The following is a 7,239-nucleotide window of genomic DNA, read 5'->3' as shown; positions in this document are numbered from 1 at the left end:
TATTATTAACAACCCAGTATTAGATAAAGGATTAGATACCTTCTTAAAGACCACTTCCCAGGAGAAAGACTGTGTGTGAGCACTCTGAAGCTTTCGGTCTTCTGGTGGGTGACACCACTGGGTTTCCAAAGGCTCAACCAATCAAATGAGGTGTTTTTGACCTCGTCGTGTTCAAAGTGCTTAGGGAAGGATTCTGCGGACTGGGCTTTTACCCTGGTGTCCTGCATTCTTGCTCCAAGACTTCTCTCACCACTCTCAATCCCCTAAATGCAGCTTCTGACACCTTCTAGCTAGTTCTTGGGCTCCTCCTTGGTGACTTCCTCTTAAGATAATTTGAGTTACCACAAATCAGCATTTGAAGAAATGCAGCAGATAAGTTGAAAATTCAAGTGCTGAGGGATGTAAAGGCCAAAACAATCCTGTAGAAAGCCCAGAGGCAGATGACAGTCTTTCGTCAAATATTTCACTGCTGTAGATTTCTGAGAGTGCTGTGTAGCCCTCCTTTTCATCCTGCGTTTGCCACTTTGAACAGTCACTTTCCCACTTGGAACTTACTTGTGGCTCTGCTGACAAAACAGGAAGTGATTTGAATACAGTCTGTTTTTATGACCTTTCAGCATCAGGAGTTTGAAAAGTTTTAGCAGTGTATTTACAGCCTTGCTTTAGTACTTCTATTTCTTATAAAACAACCGTGTAGGGGTTAAAATATCCGTGCAAAGTGCTGTTCAAATATTGAGTCAGTAATGAGCTCTGCACGCCAGCATTTGGTGCATGTTAAATTCAAAACAAGTTTAGCGTTTTTTTTTTTTTTTGGATAGAAACTGGTGGGGGTGGGGAAAGAATGAGGGAACTGGGAAGAGAAGGAGGGGAAGTTAAACCTTGCTTCTCACTCTGTCTTTCTCAGAAAACCAAACACGGCATCTTCCATGAGGAGCTTGTTTTCTGACCACCGGAGATATATTGAATCTTTCCGGAGGTTTCTCAGCCATTCCACGGAACACCAGTGCATGCAGGAATTCATGGACAAGAAGCTGCCAGGCATAATATCAAGGTAACAAAAAGGACCTTGTTGTCAAAGGGACAAGCCTGAGACTCGCTGTGCGTCAGTGATAGATGGGTCTAGCTCAGCCTCGCAGGCTGGGCACGGGGATAAGGGCGAGTTACTGATAGCAACTCCCCCTCGTCCTCCTCCTCGCTGCCCTGCCCTGCCTTTCTCCTGCAGTGCTTTGGTTCCACGTTTGCTTTAAACACTCAAAGGCTCCCATTTGTGCTGTATTTCCAGCTGCATAGAGATAAGCGTTAACCATGTGAAGGCACAAATCCATGTTCATTTGGAAAAAGATAAGATGCTAATCTTCGAACTCAGACTTTTCAGCCCTCCTCCAAATTTTACATCCCCAAAAAGGCCCAAAGGGTGTCTGGTATGCTTTTCATTAGAATCAAATATAAATAATTGCCAAAGTAAGATTTGGCCTGATGAATGAGTCCCTCAGTTCTCATAATATCCATTTAAATTTATTTTCCTTATCCATTGTTACAGTTATCACTCTCTTCCCCCAAATTGTCTTTTTCTTTCAACTTAGTATTAGCAACGTGTTCCTTAAAAAAAGAACCATTTTCCCATTATCAGTGAAACTTACTGGTTCCTATCCTTCTTGCAGAGTTCTTTTTTGGGGTGATTAATGTGTTCAATTTGTGCCAGAGCTGATAAGCATTATGAGAGTAACAGATTCCACATGCTAAAGATAATCAAATCACCTATCTGGGGGTGATTTGCTGTAACTCACTCTGCTTCAGGAAATAATAATGGAAAACTGGGAAGAAATGACTATGGATCCAATTTGCAAACAGCAAAGGAAAGTGGTATTTTATCTTTTGCTGAATTTCTCTATTGTAGGCCTGAAATTCTTTCACCAGGGCAGTACCTATGTCTGACCAGAGCAGGCATTATTAGATGTATATAAAATTTTATTTCCCTTTCTATTTAACATGATTCAGATTTTAAATGTTAGCTTTCAAAAAATAGGATATTATATATTAAAAATTAATATATAATAGGATAAGGATGCCAAACATCAAAGCAGATGGCAAACACAGATAACTTCTTATCTAGGAACTAATTATAGTTAATCTCTTTGGGTTTCTTTGCTCACTTCTGAAGTTAAAGGTAATGAGTTAATGTCTCAATTCTTTTCCAGTACCAAAAGTATTGCTCATGTCTGTAGCTTACCAGATCCTTGGTTTTCTTCAGCCATACACAGTTTGGTTTGAAGAGGTGCTATGGATGGAGATAACATAATAAATGATGAATGACCCCTTCCTTATCTTCAAAGTTTAAATCTAACTGGAAATATTATAAAATCTGTGAAAGACTGAAGAATTTTTAAGGGCACACTGTTTGTCTTTTAACAATAGTGTCATTTATTTAAAAAGTAATTTTTTCCTGAAGGTAGTGTTTGAAATAAGATTTAGCTGAAGAACCTTTAAAATTGTTGCTTAAAGTTGTCTATGAGTGATGAAGTACCAAAATGTGATTAGGATATGCTTTGTGTATGTTAGGGCAGGGTTTGTTGAGTTGGTGGCTCACTGTGCTAATTGAGTGTGGAGCGAGCCTATTAAATTTTTATTAAAGCAAGACATGCTCATATTTTAAAACATCAAATGGTTCTAAAAACAATCAAATGGTTCTAAAGTGGGTGGGGCCTATAACAAATCCCACCCACTCCATTCTTGATTCTCACTCTCCAGAAACAACCACTTTCAGCACTTTGAAATCTCTTAGTTATTTATGGAATTTTCTTTCATAATTCAAAATAACATGTTATTTTTCTATTTCTTCATTTAGCTGTACTAAAATAGCTAATTAGCATGCATATTTCCCACCCTTTCATGTCACTATATTTAGTCAAAATTTTGGTTAAATAATTTGAGTGTTTACGTTATTTTGCCTATGTACATATTATTAATAATTAAGCAATATATTAGACTATGCTTACATTTCCTTTTATGTACAACTTTTTGTTTTCCCTAGAGTTGACTATTGCCTTAATTTTGGTTTCTTTTCTTAGTTCTCTATGTACCTATTACTACTTTGATTCCGAAGCAGATATACTAATCTCATCTCAATATATGCAAACATTATCAAGGAATCTATTTATGTTACCCCAAGGGAACAACTTTTCTGAAGCCTTCTGTCCTTTTTTTCAGTTTAGGAAGATCTGCTTTGGCCTGCTATACAACTATTAAGGAGGGAGTTTATTTCACTTTCTGAGAATCATTTTCTTTCTGAAGTATTTGATTCCCTGATTCTGTATCTCATGCCTTTCTTTTCTTTGTTTCCTCAGTCCTTTGTTTCCTGAACTAATTCTTTAAAAGCTTTAAGAGTGAATGAGAGGTAAACTTTTTGAGACTTTGTATGTTTAAAAATCCCTTGGTTCTATGTTCATCATTAGACAGTTTGACTGGATATAGAAGTGTATACTGAAAATGGTTTTGTATCATACATCTAAAGGTACTTTTACATTGTCTTTTAGATACCACAATTGCTGTTAACAAATAAAATAGTGACCAGGTGTGTTGGTTCTTGCCTGTAATCTCAGCACTTTGGGAGACTGAGGCAGGAGGATTACTTGAGCCCAGGAGTTTGAGACAAGCCTGGGCAACACAGCAAGATCCCATCTCTACAGAAAAAGTAAAAAAATTAGCTGAACAAGGTGGCGTGCACCTGTAGCACTGGCTACTCCAGAAGCTGAAGTGGGAAGATTGCTTAAGTCCGGGAGATCAAGGCTTCAGTGAGACATGATTGCGACACTGCACTCAGTCTAGATGACAGAGTGAGACCCTGTCTCACACAAGAGAAAAAAAGAAATCAAATGCTACTCAAAATTCTCATCCTTGGCTTGTGGAATAATTTTTACATTGTGTGTTTTGTTTTCCCTATTTTGAACTTTTTAGAATCTTCTTATCTCTAGTACTCTGAAATTTTAAAATAGTGAGTTGTGAAATGGTTCCTTTTCACCCATTTTGTGGGTACTCTGTGGGCTATTTCGATTGAGATTCAGACCCTTCAGTTATGAGGAACTTTGGTAATCATTCCTCCCCTCTGTTTTCTTTTTCTGAAACTTTTACTCATCAAATACTTCCTGGATTGATTACCTAATTTTCTTATATTTCCAGTTTGCTACGACTTTCTCTTTCAGCCCATCTATTAATTTTTTACTATTATATTTTTAATTTCCAAGAATGTTTTCTATAGCATTCTTTTCATCATTCTCAGATGTAATACCTTCTTATTCATTACAAAATGTTCCTCTGCTCTCTCTGCCTCTTTCAGTCTCTGTTTCTTATGTTTGACAGCTCCCCAACCGCCTAATGAGCCTTGGTTTTCTGTTCAATCAAATAATGAGGCACTAAAAGGTAATCAGATTCTCTTTGTGTAAGTCAGGGCAGGGTTTGTTGAGTGAGTAGCTCACTGAATAATTGAGTGTGGACTCAGCTCTTTCCTGGGTGATCCTCAGATATAAAATCATGTTAACTTTATTACTGAGATGATTTGTTTCCCTATGGAGGAATTCTTCAATTCCCTATTTGGGGGTAGATGGTGGGGCAGGGCTTGAGGGCAGGAAACATTATAGTGTATAACTATAAATAGTAAACTTGGTTATTGGTGTTGCATATAAAACTTTTAAATCCTTGGCTAGAAAATAGTAAGTTTTCAATAATTATTTGATGTCATTATAATATGTGAAATGGGATGAATAATAGTATCTAACTCATAGAGGAATTTTAAGGATTCAAAGAGGTAATTCACATAAGTCACTTACATGTGCCTAGAATCATAATAATTTCTAATATATGTGGAGTGCTTGTCATGTGCAGTTACATTTCTAAGAGCTTTACATGAATTAAATAATTGAATCCTCATAATTTCTCCATGAATTAGAAACAGTTACTAATAATCCTACAAGAGAGGTGATATTATTATCTTATTTCACAGAGATGTCAAATAACTTGCTCAAGGTAACATATCAGTAACCTGGGATTTCAACTTGGGTCCTCTGCTTCATAGCCTCCCTATGCTGTCATAGATGTAAGCATTTTAAAGAATGAACAAAAGGTTAAGATAGAAATGGATGTAAGATTATGAACTGGAGGATAATTAGAACTGAAAAAGGCAACTCATTTATAGGTGTTCTTGAGCCTAGACTTTGCAAGATTCCTTTAGAACCTTACTTCAACCTTTGTTCCCATCTTGTGACTGTGCAAGCTTTTGCAATGAAGACAAAACACAGGTTTACCATCCCACAGTCCAAAGAAACAAACACCATCCTTTTCCCTTCATGGTTCCCCTGTAGCAGTCATCTCTTTTCCTTCTCTCTTTCATCCTTTTTCAACAGACTCCAGATCTGCTTCCTCATTTTTGAGCTCACTTTTAATCCCATTGCCATCTGACTGCAGTCCTCAGTCTTCTTTTAAAACTGCTATTATTAAAGACACTTATATTGTCAAATTCGATATAGATTTTTCGTTTTTTAAGCAGTACACTCTGCTGCTTTTGCCATGACTAAGGGCTTTCTCTGCCTCCAGTTACTCTAGTTCTTCTCTGTGCTTTCTTTTCTTCTCTGTCTTCTTTGTGTATTCTTCACAATCCAGTTATCTTTAGAAGTTGGTATTGCATCACCATCCTCTACTACTCTAACTCTGCAATATCTTTGGTTGATGGAATCTACTCTTCTAGCACTGACCATTACTTTATGATGATGATTCTCCAGAATACATCACTGACCCTGATTTCTCTTCTCCCAGCTTAAATCTTGCAAATTCAAATGTTTGCGAAATTCGTATTTATTTTTTTAAAAAGCCCTGACAAAACATAAGCTTGCTGCCAAACTATATTTCTCAGCTTCCTTTTTTGCATCACCCTTTGCCCAGTCATCCAAGCCTGAAAGAGGGAAATCATTGCCCATTCATATTTTTTTTCTGACGTCTTCACATCAATCTAACAGCAAGTCCTACTGGCTTATTTCCCAATCTGTCTACTTCATTCTATTTCTAGTACCTGAGTCATAATTCAGGGCTTTATTATCTCACATTTCATTTTGAGAGCAAAGTGATATCTGTTTTGTTAACGCCTAGGATAGAATATACATAATACATGTTTAATAAACATTTGTTTATTAAAAGGAAGGTAAAAAAAAGGGGGTGGGGGAGGAAAGAAGACAGACATTATAGATAGTGGGAACCACCTGAGCCTTTCCCCTATCTACGATGGGTGGCTTATTATATTACCAGACTCAAAACTCCACTTTTTCTATTCTTGTTCTCCAAACAATATTCAAACAAATGGCATTTTCTACCTCTGAGATGTACATACTGCCATTTCCAAGTCTCCCAGTTCAAGATGGTTAATGAATATAACCTGTATTTCTAAATATACTCTAAAGATGGCAATGTAACTGGTATAATTGGGAACTTTCATGTTGGCCTAGTTTTCATTCATTGTATTTTTAGTCTGTTCTCTTCAACTAGACTAGATAATCAGATTTCACAAAGCACCTAACACATTTTTCTAAAACTACATAATTTTTTTCTTTCAGGATTGGAGACACAAAATCAGAAATTAAGATTCTAAGCATAGGCGGAGGTGCAAGTATGAATAATATATTTTTAAAGTTTACATTTCACTTCAAACATTGTGCTGTGTGATGACCATATTGTTCATTTATTAAGGAAGGTTTCTTTTTCTTTTTTTTTTCTTTTTGCTGTTGGAAGAAATCAGCTTATTAAAACTAGCAATATTACTTCAACTAACATTAATGCCCCCAGAGATTTACAGGATATAGGACACTAGCCTTCATTACTATCTCTACTGTGAAAAAGTGATGTGACTTATTCTTTTGATAAATGAAAAATCAAATAGGATAACTTTAAGGATAACTCTTATCCAAAATGATTAAAATACTCACAGAAAAGGAAAATCTCATAAGAAGTTTCTTAAGCTTGTGCCACTTAAAGCCTTGTTCATGGACTGGTTACTGCTTTTCAAACTGTTATTTGTCCATGTGAAAATTAGAAATATGCACTGAAATATAAACTGATGCATAGCTTTTTTCATTGGGAAAGTCTCACCATGGGGAAAAATTGTGCTCAACGACAGAGTTAATTTACACTCTTGTGAACACATTCTTTGAGTGGCATGGGCCTAAACTGTTCCCTTCCTCTTAGTTCCAAAACTGAATG

At 36.5% G+C, this 7,239-nt stretch overlaps 1 pseudogene across 1 annotated transcript in view; it reads left to right on the top strand.

Annotated features, from left to right (window-relative positions):
- The first annotated feature begins 662 nt into the window (after positions 1–662).
- Positions 663–7,239, top strand: part of LOC105501957 — a 23,906-nt pseudogene continuing 17,329 nt past the window's right edge. Inside the window, exons 1-2 of the transcript XR_001000261.1 lie at positions 663–1,051; positions 6,597–6,649. The product of XR_001000261.1 is annotated as an uncharacterized LOC105501957 (transcript). The remainder of the gene's footprint in view (positions 1,052–6,596; positions 6,650–7,239) is intronic.

This window comes from Colobus angolensis, unplaced genomic scaffold (genome assembly GCF_000951035.1).
Source record: "Colobus angolensis palliatus isolate OR3802 unplaced genomic scaffold, Cang.pa_1.0 Scaffold765, whole genome shotgun sequence".
NCBI classification, from domain to species: domain Eukaryota; kingdom Metazoa; phylum Chordata; class Mammalia; order Primates; family Cercopithecidae; genus Colobus; species Colobus angolensis.
The sequence above is the reverse complement of the archived record's forward strand: the minus strand, read 5'-3'. Positions and strand labels throughout refer to the sequence as shown.